Here is a 12,527-nt window from a genome sequence, read left to right as displayed (position 1 = left end):
GGGATTTTTTAAAAAGTTTATTTATGTGTTTGAGAGAGAACTTGAGCTGGCAGAGGAGTCCAAAGGAGAGGGAGAAACAGGCTCCCCACTTAGTAGGGAGCCGAATGTGGGGTTCTATCTCAGGACCCCGAGATCATGACCTGAGCCAAAGGCAGACGCTTCACCAACTGAGCCACCCAGTCCCCCCTAACAGGGGATTTTAACTTGGACCGATCCTAGAGCCTTTTGTTGAGGGGAGCCCCACCCAACGTGGACTCATTTACAAGTAACAGCATAAATGGGTTTCAGTAAAATTTATAAACAAGAAATAAGTTGTGTCCAGAACCCAAAAAATACAGAGCGATGTTTGACTCGTATGTCCTTTTTTCTTTTTAAAGATTTTACTTAGTTACCCGAGAGAAAGCGCAGAAGAGTGAGTGCACAAAGGGTGGGTGGGGCAGAGGGAGAGGGAGAAGCTGGCTTCCCAGTGAGCAGGGAGCCCTATGTGGGGCTTGTTCCCAGGATCCTGGGATCACGACCTGAACCAAGGCAGACACTTAACCCACAGAGCCACCCCAGCGCCCCTGCACTTGTATGTCCTTAACAAGTGTGTCAAACAAATGTCCTCACAGTAGGATGTCACAAAAGTGATGTCATACCTATGTTCCTGGAGAAAGATGGGTGCAGTAAGTTCCTGCCCTCAAGGATTGTGTGTGATAACAGTGTGGTTTGGGTGCCCTGTGCATAACAAGGTAAAACATGTCCCCTTCAAGTTCAAGATGTTGAAATAGGCACTGAACAGAACATATTGGCCAAATATATAATAGCAAAATATTTACCACTTTTAAATTTGTTGGTCTCCCTTGTGAGTTTTATTTTTAAAAGATCTTATTTATTTTAGAGATTGAGAGAGAGAGAGAGTAAAACAGGGGGGAGGTGAGGGGCAGGGGGAGAGAGAATCCCAGGTTGATTCCACCCTGAGCACAGAGTCCAGCAAGAGGCTCAATCCTATGACTCTGATATCATGACCTGTGCCAAAAGTTTAACTGCCTGTGCCACCCAGCTGCCCCTAGGCGGTCTCAGAGTTTTAATGGGACCAGGGTATATTCTAATCAGGTATGGTAAGAAAGGAAGATATAGAAATAACTGTCACAAAGGAAGAAGCTCTTTAGAAACACAGATCCCAAGAAAGGAGGTCATGAGAGCCATGAAGGGCCATCCAGGGAAGCACCAGGGTCAGTCAGGAGAAAGAGGGAGTGAAGGGAAAATGTGGGCAAGAGCCTTCACTGTGGTTTCCACGGGAAGGGACAGGTGAGGCAGGGTGAGCAGATTTAAGACTGGTTAGTTGGAATAATTTCAGTGGGCCTGGGCCACAGTGGTGTCTGGAGTAGTCTGTCCCTGCCCTGGGGTGATCAGGGTAGGGGATGGTGGCCCAGAGTGTAAGAGCTTCTTAGAGGGAGTGGTTGGGGGCAAAGGCCCTGAATTGGTTGGTTTACATGTGAAAGGTGTGCTCAGAGGCAAGCTGTGGACCATCTCCAAAAATTAACTATGCCTGTCAGGGACAGTCCCTCCAAAGTCACCAAGGCCTGAGATGTCAAAGCATTAAATACAGAAGCTAGAGAATGCAGTTATTTTACTAGTATAACCATCGTTTGAACCCTCGTATTAAGTCCATGAAGGTTAGCCAACCCGTGCATCTTAGCAGACATTAAGTTAATTCAGATTGCATGGTGCACTGGGTGTTATACGCAAGTAATGAATCATGGAACTTTACATCAAAAACTGGGGATGTACTGTATGGTGACTAACATAATATAATAAAAAATATTATTATTAAAAAAAACAAAGCTAATTCAGAATTATTTTGTAGAGGAGAAAAGCCAATTGGCCTCCTTTTATCTTTTGCCATACAAATAATTTTAGTAAATTTGGATTTCCTTTTTTTTGTTTTCTTAAGATTTTATTTATTCATTTGAGAGAGAGCAAGAGGTGTGACAGAGCAGGAGCTAAGGGGAGCTGCAGGGAGAGGCAGAGGGAGAAGCAGACTGACTTCCTGCCCAGCTGGGAGCCTGACATGGGGCTCAATCCCAGAATCCAGGGATCAGGACCCCAGGAGAAGGCGGGCACCTAACCGTCTGAGCCACCCAGATGTCCCTGTAAATTTTGGATTTCCAATTGGGTCAAATTGTGACACTGCATTGAATTAATTTGGGGTGGGGGGGAGGGTTCCATTCCTCCTTATTGTCAGTTTATTTATTCCTGGATTTCCGTAGGGGGCGGGGGAGTGTCTTTTTACGCTGCTCATCTTTCCGTTTTCTCTTCCAGAGAGTCTCCAATCAGTATCATCAGGGTTGGAGCCTCTGTCATGGCAATAGTTGTATGGTTTCAAGTCTCCTGGCTTAAGTCAGGGTGTGAATTGATACCTTCACTGTGCCACAGGGGTGCCGTGGATCTATCCCCCATAACCTTGAGGATCGGGATCCTGTGCTAAGCAGGTTTGGGCAGCGAGTGGTCAGTGAAAGAGCACAGGACCCACAGCCCAGACGCTGATGAAGCAAAACCATCTTCTGCTACAGCCTCTCTCTCCCGTGGACTGCTTCCCCTCCCCACTGTTCCTGCTCTGCAGATTGCCTCAGGATAGTTTTTCATTTCTAGCCACATAAAGTCATGAGTTTTGGGTTCTGTCTCCAATCACACATGGTGCACATGTTCTGGGTGTTTATGGGGAAAGGCAGCTGGGGGGTAGCGCCATGGCTGACTGTCCTCTTCCTGGGGGAATGCCAGTCCATCTCCCCAGTGTTGGAGTCCACAGCCAGGAAGACCATTTTGTCTGTGGCCGCAGTGGGAGCCTTAAGCCTCTCGATCACATCTAGAGTCCTTCGACAGGCTGGGAAGTAACAACACTAAGAGAAATGCAAGTGTGTGGCTGAGAGGGTTGCACTGGGAGAGAAGTGGAACACCAAACACCCCCCCCCCCCACTTTTGTGTTTCTCATCAGCTCCTGGGCCCTGGGCTGCCATGGATGTGCACCTCAAAATTCTGAGGGCTCAGGAGGACACAGGGTAACAGGGAAAGGAGTGGTAGCTTGGGAGACAGGCAAGGCCACTCCCTTTGCCTGAACCACAGTGCTCATGAGGCAGCCACGGAGCCATTCTTATGTCTCCCTGGGGTCGTGGTCTCCTTCCTTCCACCAACACCAGAGAGGGTCATCCCCAGGACTGTGCTTGGGGTGCGCTTTCCCCAACAGGATCTGCATGTCTGCCCCAGCACTGGCCCAGCTCCCAGTCGGTGGAACTCAAGCACACCAGTCAGCATGTGTGGTTGCGGACCTCAACAGGGAGTCTTGGAGACCCATACAGGCCAGATGCAGGTCACATTCATGGCACCTCACGCCTAGATACAGTCAGTTCACATTGGTTCTCACCTTGTTGGCAAAGATGGGACATTAGTTTGGAAACGGATGGTGACTTCCATTTGAAAAACAGAACAGGAGCTAACACACAAGCTGGCCAGCGATGGCCAGTTTCCTCCCAGATAGTGCTTATCACCTCTGAGGGTAGTTAGCTAACAAAGGAACAGTTCACGCTGTCCCCATGTCCTCAGTTAAGGTGGGCCACCCTGTTTGTGATGCCACCTGTTTTATTCACCTTCTCCTCAGTTCCCTGGTGAGAGAGAGCTTCCTGTTGCAAACCTGTGGGGATCACCTGACACCCGACAGCTGTGATTGACAGCAGTTCACTAGTCACATATGCTCACAGTGCAGGGGTAGGATCCCCCACACTGTGCAGGGCTGCACAGGGATTGCTCTTGGGAACACAGAGAATAAGCAGGGGCTTGGAAGGCAAGACTGTGTCCTAAAGGTGGAGGGGGGCTGCAAGTCCTGGTTCCGATGGGAGGGTATGAGTGGCTTGCTTGAAGAACTTAGTGGGCTTCTAGGGAACTGAATGCTGCTCCTCAAAAATCAACAGGCACCATGTCTGGTCCCTGTGGTGAGAAGGGTTTTTGTTTAGGAGACCTTACTTTGCATTTGGCCATTTGAGCCCCTCCTTGATTTTCCCAGGCATCAAGACAGCCCTTAGTATGGAATCTTAATTTCAGGCTTATGCCACAAGAGGGTATGAAAAACGAATTCTTCTTAGAACTAATAATGGAGTTTCACGGTGAAACAGTACACAGAATAAACACATACAGTAAGTTGTACTGCCATATACTAGATATGAACATGTGGGCACCACAATCAAACACACTCACAATTAGTAATAAAACTATACTTGGGAATAAATCTAACAAGGCATGTCCAGGAGTCACATGCTGAAAGGTATTTAGCACTGATAAAGGAAATCAAAGATACAAATACATGGAGAGATACACAATACTCGTGAATTGTAAGATTAAGCGTAGTAAAGATGTTAACTCTCTCCAGATTTTTTTTAAAGATTTTATTTATTTATTTGACAGAGATAGAGACAGCTGGCGAGAGAGGGAACACAAGCAGGGGGAGTTGGAGAGGAAGAAGCAGGCTCGTAGCGGAGGAGCCTGACATGGGGCTCGATCCCATAACGCCGGGATCACGCCCTGAGCCGAAGGCAGACGCTTAACCGCTGTGCCACCCAGGCGCCCCTCTCTCCAGATTTATAGAGAGATTTAATGCAATTGCTGTAAAATCCAGTAAGGTTTTCTTTTTTTTTCCTTTTTTGTCGTGATAGATAAGATTATTCAAAAATGTAATGTGGAAAGACAAAGGAATTAGAGTAGTTTCAAAAACAATTTAATAAAAGAATCATAAAATGGGAACATACAGTGTACCAAGTTTCAAAACTTATTAGATACTTATAATTGGGAAGACAGTGTGTCATCTGCAGGGCACACACACAGATCAATAGAACAGAACAAAGAGCCCAGAAATCGTCCCCACAAATACATCCAACTGATTTTGAAAAAGGTGCTAAAGCAATTCAACTGAGGAAAGATAGCCTTTCAACGGACTGTAGGCATTTAAAGCTGTGATGAGCTCATAGGCCCCAGACTGAGAAAAGAGCACCAGCAGGGAAGGAAGATGGTAGTTTGAGGTCCTACCAGGTGCTGTTGGGAAAGGAGGGATCTTTGTGCCCAGCTCAGGATGCAAGCTCCAAGCGCTGGGTGTCAGTTTCTTTCATCATTCTGAGCCGAGATCCTCCTGATCCATCAATTCCACAGTCTCCTGGGATTGTCCCGTCAGCTCCCACACTGCAAACCGGGGTCACCCCTAACTGAGCATCCAGTGCTCCAGACTCCATTAGCCTTCCCATTAGCATCATTGTCAGCCTATATGAGGTGGCAAGATGGTTCTCAGTAACTCTGTAAGTACATCCTTCCAGTCCAGCAAAAAAGAGAGCTCTTCTAGCCTAGCCACTCCCTCCCGTTCGACCCTGGCATTCATTCTGATTGGACAAACCCACCACCACCCTCCCCAGCTCTAAAGTATGGTGAGGGTGTTTGTGTGTGTGACCGGCCAGGCCTTGGTAAGTTTCACCATGTTTCAGGCGAGGAGCCTCATCTAATCCACACGGATTGAAAGGAGGGTTTAGTTCTTCATCATTAACTCAGGCTGTTGTAGAAGAAAGAATGCTGGATAGACAGAACACCAAATGCCTACTTTAGCCTCTTGCGGAGAAGTTTCATGGTTAATGCCTGCTTTTTGCTCCAATATGAATGTCCACAGGGGTTTTACATTTCAGATTCTCTTTCCTTGACTTTGTCAGAGGATGCAGATGAGCTGGCAGTGAACGTTCTCTGACATTGTCTCATGACATAGTTGAGGACTACCCCAGTATAGTCTCCTCTTTGGAGGCATCGCACAGCCTGAGTGAGACGCCTGAACTAGCCAGTAACAAACTCCACTCCCGTGTCATAAAGGTCTAGCTCCTTCATCAGCAACTTCTAAAGGAGTTGGGCCTGCCTGCAGGAAGCCTTTGGCGTGGCCCTCAGTGAAAAACGGACCAGTGTCCTGTGAATCAGATTTTTTTTCTGCAGAACAGAGGTGTCCTTTGCTTAGAAAACGACAAGAGGCACATCAATATATCTGCCTCCACCTTCTTCCAATTATTCTCAGCCTCACCATCCACACCTATGGGATTGACACTTTATACTACTTGCCCTTCACACTTACTACTTACTCACACCCATGGAATGTGTCCACTGCCAAGGTAGGAGACTGTGCTCATTCAGTGGTTTGCATTACCCTCTTGGCAGAGGACCACTCAACGAAAGTGGTGTATTTGATCTCACCACTCCCCCTGGCAAGCCTCCCTAAGCTCAGCCTTCTCCACTGTCATTTCTACTTTGGGTATCAATGAGTTCTTGTCCCTCCATTAAATACTAAGTAACCTTTTGATATCTGATCTTGCCCTAAGATATGTACCCTGACATTTTATTGTTAGTGTGTGTGTGTGTGTGTGTGAGTTCTTAAAGTTTGAGTAGCTCCATTCAGTGCTCCTGACAGAGAAATGGAACATACAAATGCACTTCTTTATTTTTCTAGGAAATGTTTTCTAAGAAGTCCAGTACAAAATATATATATAAGGAACGTCTTAAATATGCATGAAACACATGTGAACCACCCGAACGTGAGAAATGATTGAAGTGCCTATATAATCCTTCTCCTCCAGTGTTCTACCCTCCCCATTCCCTAAATGTCACAGATGTGGTGATTGTTTCCCCTCCCCTCATTCCTTTCTTCTTCTGTATAGTATTTTATCATTTATGTGCATTTACTCTAAACATTCGTTTTGCTTGGTTTGAACTTTTAAAAAATGTTCTATTCCCTTCTTTCACTGAATATTATGTTTCTTAACTTCAGCCATTGATGCTTGTAACTGGCAGCTCTAGTTCGCTTTCACTACTACATAGTTTCCTATTGTAGCAGTTTTCCGCACATTCCTTCCTCCACATTTGAAAGGCGATTATGTGCGCAAAGCCCTTACTTAGCACAACTCTTGGCGCAGAGTCAGCGCTCCATGAACATTTGTTCAGTGGTTGAGACTGAGCCCCGACTCAATGTAACACTAACACTTGTTTCCTCAGGCTGGATTCTCTGCGCCTCGCCCCAATGCTGAGGATCTTGTAGCTCTTCCCCCTCCTGTGAATGACAGAAAATGTGCTGGTGCTCTCCCCGTGCATCCATGACTACAATTCCCGGAATGCATTGCGGTGCCTCTTTACGTCCGTTTCCCTTTACGTCCCGCCCCCAGAGCGATTCTGCATTTAGTGGGCGGGGCTATATTTTTTTAATCCAATGAACCCTTCCTGAGGGGGCGGAGAAATTGTCCAATCAGCGTCTGGGCAGAGTCGCCAATGAGCGGGAAGGTTGTCAGGGCAGCCGACGTATGCGGCCTCCCTAAGCCGCCTCAGCTGAGCGCGGTGGAACCAACCCCTCCTACCTTCTCCGAGGCTGGCTGGTTCCCCTGGCGCCTGCGGAACGCTCTTCCGTGTTCCCGGTGGGCGCAGCATCCCGGAACCTCCACGGACATGGCCAGTAGCCTGAGGACGCCCTCTTTCACCTCCTGTTCTTCCTCCTCGACAGACACAGACGACGACGATGGTGTGCGCGGCACTTGCAAAGATGCTTCTATGTGCAGAGGTGCCTGCGGGGCGCGGGGTCCCCAGGGGCGTCCCCGGGGGACTGGGGTTTGTGTGGGGGGAGGCGGGCCTGTGTCTCAGGAACTCGCTTGTGCACTAGAAGGTAGCCGTCAAGTCGTGCGCCCCGGGTTTCACACGTGTGAAGTGCCCAGAGCGGGGCTTCATTCGTGGAGGTGATAATGACCTCACCTGTGCTGTGCGCCGGGCCTGGGGATGCCGTGAGTGGGACTCCGGCGCTGAACCAGGTAGACGGGGGCTTGGCCTTCTTGGGGCTAAAGTCTGTCTGCAAGACCGAGGAGGAGCAAATAAGTGTGGTGTTGATGGGGGAGGAGGAGTTCAGGTTCTCCCTCTTGAATAGGTTACTTTCCACTGGGGGTTGTCAGGATCCCCACTGCACCTGAGGTCGGGCCAGTCAAGGGGTGTGTGTGTGTAGGGGGGACATGGTCTGCCTAGGAGCACGTAATATTGGTGTGCAGAGCCAGTACTTTTCAGAGCTCTTGCATGTTTGCCGCAAGAGTCTACATTCTTAGGGGTCTAGTGGGGCAGCGTTGTGAGCACAGATAAGTGTGACAAGTCGGAAAGCACGAGGCTGGAGTGTACTTCATTCATTGGTTCACTCAACAGAAATTGTTGAGAGTGTACTTTGTGGTTGACCCTTTCTTTTGGGTGGGTGGTGGGTATTCAGTGACGGGGAACACATGATAAATAGGACTGGCATGGTGCATGATGTAGTTACCACCTGGCTGGAAAAGACAGGAAGCAAATAATTACCCATGATATACATAATTACCGCTTTGCTTTGAGTGCTGAGAAATACAGTGTGCATTAGAGGTTGTAATTTAGGCAATACCATATAAGCTGAGAACAGAAGGCTAAGAATAAACAGGGATGTGGGGGGGGGAGTGTTCCCTTAGAATAGGAGAGGAATGTGAACTATTAAAGGAATTGAGAGAATGTCCTTGAAGCTGGGGCCATGTAGGGACTGTAGGTTGGGGAAAGCCAATGTTTGGGGTTAAGACTTGCACTTTTTGTAGGTTCTTGGACACTAAGCGTAGTGATTGAAACATGGAGTCCAGAGCCAAGCTGATCCTAGCTCTGCCACTTATGAGCTGTGTTACTAAACCACTCTGCATCTCAGTTTCCTGATTTGAGAAATGGGGATGATGATAATCCCTCTTCACACATGACTGTGAAGATTAAATGATAGTTAACATTAATAAAACACTTAGAGCCATGTCTGGCATGTAGTAGGTGTTAGTGGTGGTTGATTCAAGAAATAGATGAATACATATCTAAGTATTGAAGACTTGGAGGCAGTGTGTGGTGAAATTTGTGAAGGCTAATGGCTTCCACCCAACTTCATTTCTTCTCCAGCATTCAGGTGCTGTTGACCACGTGTGTCACACTGTTGAATTAGAAATAATTCTTCTCATATTGACTGTTATTTGCTAAGAGAATCTGAAGTGCCATCGATGTGATCAGAGAGAGAGAATACTTTTCAGTACGATGTTACGATTAGGTTTATTTAAAATTTATTGGTACTATTGATTATTTAATATTTGTTGGTAACTGTTTTTGCAAAGTTGCTTACTTAAAAAAAAGTAAATTGACCGTAGAGTAATTCAGACACAGAATAAGGACAGAGAAGTAGTATAACTAGAGCTTGCCTTTTCTTGACTCTCCATGGGATAGTTTTGATAATTTCTCTGTTCTTCTCTTAGATTCCAGTGCCCCCCTGTGTCTGCAGACATGTCAACATTGTAAGGGAAGTTTGGGTTTGGAATTGCAGAGACTCTAGGCAGTTGTACCCAGCCCAGAGGGCAGATCAGCAGAGCCTGTGGGGCTTTTTAAAGAAAACACAAATGCTTAGGTCCTCCTCTAGACTCACTGAGTCAGAATCTTCTGGGATAGGTCTCAGGCTCTAAAGACCAGGCATGTGTGCCATCGGGATGCAATCCTTCAAGGTTTTTTTTTTTTTTTTGCACTGGGCTTTCCTTCATCGGAACAACATGCAACATGATTGGGAGATTACATAAATTAATGTTTGAGGACATTTTCCAGGGCTCTGTCCTTCACGTTTTGTGATCTGCATCTTCACTGTAGTGTGTTAAACCCTTAAGCCTTGTCAGAAAGTCATGTTATTAATAACGTAGGGATTCCTTGCATTACCTGGGGAAATCACTTTCTGCCTCAGTCCATTCTTTGGAATGGGGATTAGAATGGTAACCCACCTTTGGGATGTAAGGATGAAATGAGAAATAGGTCCAAGGCAGTTAGTACAGGATCCGGCACAGAGTGAAGCCTTCCATAAATTATTATTACTACTTCTGATTTCCCTCCACTATTTATTTATTTTACAGATTATATTTATTCATTTATTTTAGAGAGAGAGCGTGCATGGGCGGGGGCAGAAGAGGATGGAAGGGGGGGGGGGAGATCTTGAGCAGAATCCCCACTGAGTGTGGAACCCAACTTGGGGCTCAATCTCAGGACTTTCAGATGATGACCTGAGCCGAAATCAGAAGTTGGACACTGAACCGACTGGGCCACCTAGGCACCTCTTGATTTCCCTCTGTTCTGAATATTATTTGGTTGCAGTTATGGAGTCCTAGTTATGTCCTAGCTGTGGGTCAGGCTGGTGCCTGCCGCCCTAGGTTACAGTCATAAAACCCTTAAAAAATAACGTTAAGAAAGCCAGTTGGCCTCCCAGGACACCTAGGAGTCCCTCTAAAAAAGGGAACCATCCTTTCCTACTGTGACAGTGGTCAGCATCCTCCAGAAAGGCCACTGGAAGCACACCTGTCCTTAAACACAGTGGGTTCGTTACTCATCCTGAGGCAAAACCCACATCATGGGGAACTGTGGGGCTGGTGAATAAGAAAGAGGGTGTTAGAAAGAACTTACAGGATTTGGACTTTGGGTGGATGTTTTGGGGAGTGTTCAAAGAAGCAGGTGTGCTTCAAAGAAGCACACAAAGGTGTGCTCTAGACTGCGTGCCGACTGGAGGTGAGACAGTTCTGGGATTGGGTAGCTCCATCAGTCTTTTCTAGAAGGAGGTATGAGTAGTGTGACAACTGGTGTCGTTCAGAAGGAAGGCACTTGCTGGTATCAGCTGGGAGAGAGGAATGATTGGTATTTTCTACCTGGCATGACAACCTGGTTTTTGTCTGTTTGGACAAGAGGAAGTGGTCCTTTTTTGTCTCCCTTCATCACCTTGGCTATGTCACGTTGTGCTGCTATTCTGCGAGATGGTTTGTGTCCAACAGGAGAACCACATGGCCTCCCTGTGAGCCCCAGGCCCGCTTCTACCAGCAGTGCAGCCTGGCTCAAGGTGCCAGGCGACCTCCTCGATGTCACCGCTGCTTTTCCTTCCTTCACAGTAGAGGAGGGAAGTCTTCAAAAGGCAAATAGGTGTTTTCCAGGTAGAAGAAACTAGCCTGGACATTGAAGCACAGGGCTGTGTCAGGGGCACGAGACACTGGGTCGAGGAGTGAGTAGCAACAAGAATTCTGGAGAAGTTGTCAGATAACGAAATGCGGGAGGTAGAAGGGTTTCAAGTGGGGGAGCTGACATGCTCTGCGTTTGCTTTAGATGGATCCCCGGCAGCCTTGTGGGAGATGCATTGGTGACCAAGGGAAAGTCAAGGGAAAGTCTGTTCCCCTTTCCTTTTCTGGCTCAGGGCCCTTCTCCTACCTGCTCTGTTGCAACAAGTCCTTCACGTCCAGCTCCCTGTCCCATCCACGTGCTCCTGCTCTGGCCAGGGTGATTCTTTTGGAATCCCAGATCTTCTGTTACGTGTTCCTGGAAACCTTTTGATTCCCCATGAGCCGCAAGGTGAGAATCTGCACTGTGTGGCATGACTCACTTTGCTTTTCATGATCTTCTCACGGAACCCTGGGTCTCCCGCTGCCAACTGGAAATCTGCATTCCGATGTCTCATAATTATCTCAAACCCATTCTTTCCAAAAGTGTGCTTGAGATCCCCTTCCTGTATTTTCCTCATTGCCACTGCTACTCCCCAACTCCGTGAATGGGGCCACTGTGTCCTCCAGCTCCCACGTGCAAAAGGGAGGAGTCATCTTGGAACTCTGCTTTTACTTCCTCACCCCCTTATGCGATCATTCACCCAGACCTGTGACTTTATCTGCTAAATATTTCTGGAATTTTGGGGCGCCTGGGTGGCGCAGTCGTTAAGCGTCTGCCTTCGGCTCAGGGTGTGATCCCAGAGTCCTGGGATCGAGCCCCACATCGGGCTCCCTGCTCTGCTGGGAGCCTTCTTCTTCCTCTCCCACTCCCCTGCTTGTGTTCCCTCTCTTCACTGGCTGTCTGTCTCTCTGTCAAATAAATAAAGTAAAATAAAATCTTTAAAAAAAATATTTCTGGAATCTACGTCCTTTTCTCCACCTCTGCTTCTTCCCTCTCAGTCCAAGTTACAGTCGTTTGTGGTCTGAGCCATGCTGCCAGTCTGCTTGCTGAGCTTCCAGGTGCTCCTGCCTCCCCCAAATCCCTGTCTCCCCCTGAAGCCAGAGGTTTGTGGAAGGCCCATTCGATCATGTCACTGCCTAGTTTCCTGGCTTCTTGTTGCTGTTTGAGATAGACCCAGATGTTCCTTCTGTGTCTGCAAGGCTGCTCCGTCCTCCTTCTCCAGTCTTGCTTCCCCCTCGCCTTCCCTGCCCTACACGATCTGGTCAGTCCTTCCAGTGTGCCCGCCGGCCTTGGGGCGGCTTGGCTGCTCCCGCTGCCCAAGATGCTTTTACCCCCACCCCCCTTGCCTCATGAGCTCTCATCTTCCCTTAGATGAATGCAGTCACTCCATATTCTTTATTGAATGCCTACTCAGTTGCCGGAGGCTCGGTTCTCATGTGGTTCCAGATGTGACCCAGACAGACCATGGTGGAGCTGTTAGCGAGCCTTTCTTCCAGAGAGAGAAG

At 47.8% G+C, this 12,527-nt stretch overlaps 1 pseudogene across 14 annotated transcripts in view; it reads left to right on the top strand.

Annotated features, from left to right (window-relative positions):
- Window positions 1-6,389: 6,389 nt before the first annotated feature.
- The window catches only part of LOC148110501 (thyroid receptor-interacting protein 11 pseudogene), a 74,924-nt pseudogene continuing 68,786 nt past the window's right edge, over window positions 6,390-12,527 (top strand). For 13 of the 14 annotated variants that reach the window (XR_015727420.1, XR_015727418.1, XR_015727416.1 and 10 more), the window contains exon 1: window positions 6,395-7,597. The product of XR_015727420.1 is annotated as a thyroid receptor-interacting protein 11 pseudogene, transcript variant X13 (transcript). Of the gene's footprint in view, window positions 7,598-12,527 lie in introns of all 14 variants that reach the window. The other variant, XR_015727421.1, reaches the window with a different exon arrangement.

This window comes from Ursus americanus, chromosome 2 (assembly GCF_024610735.1).
Source record: "Ursus americanus isolate L20-20 chromosome 2, mUrsAme1.1.p, whole genome shotgun sequence".
Taxonomy (NCBI): domain Eukaryota; kingdom Metazoa; phylum Chordata; class Mammalia; order Carnivora; family Ursidae; genus Ursus; species Ursus americanus.
Note: the sequence above shows the minus strand (reverse complement) of the source record. Positions and strands in the feature narration are given on the sequence as shown.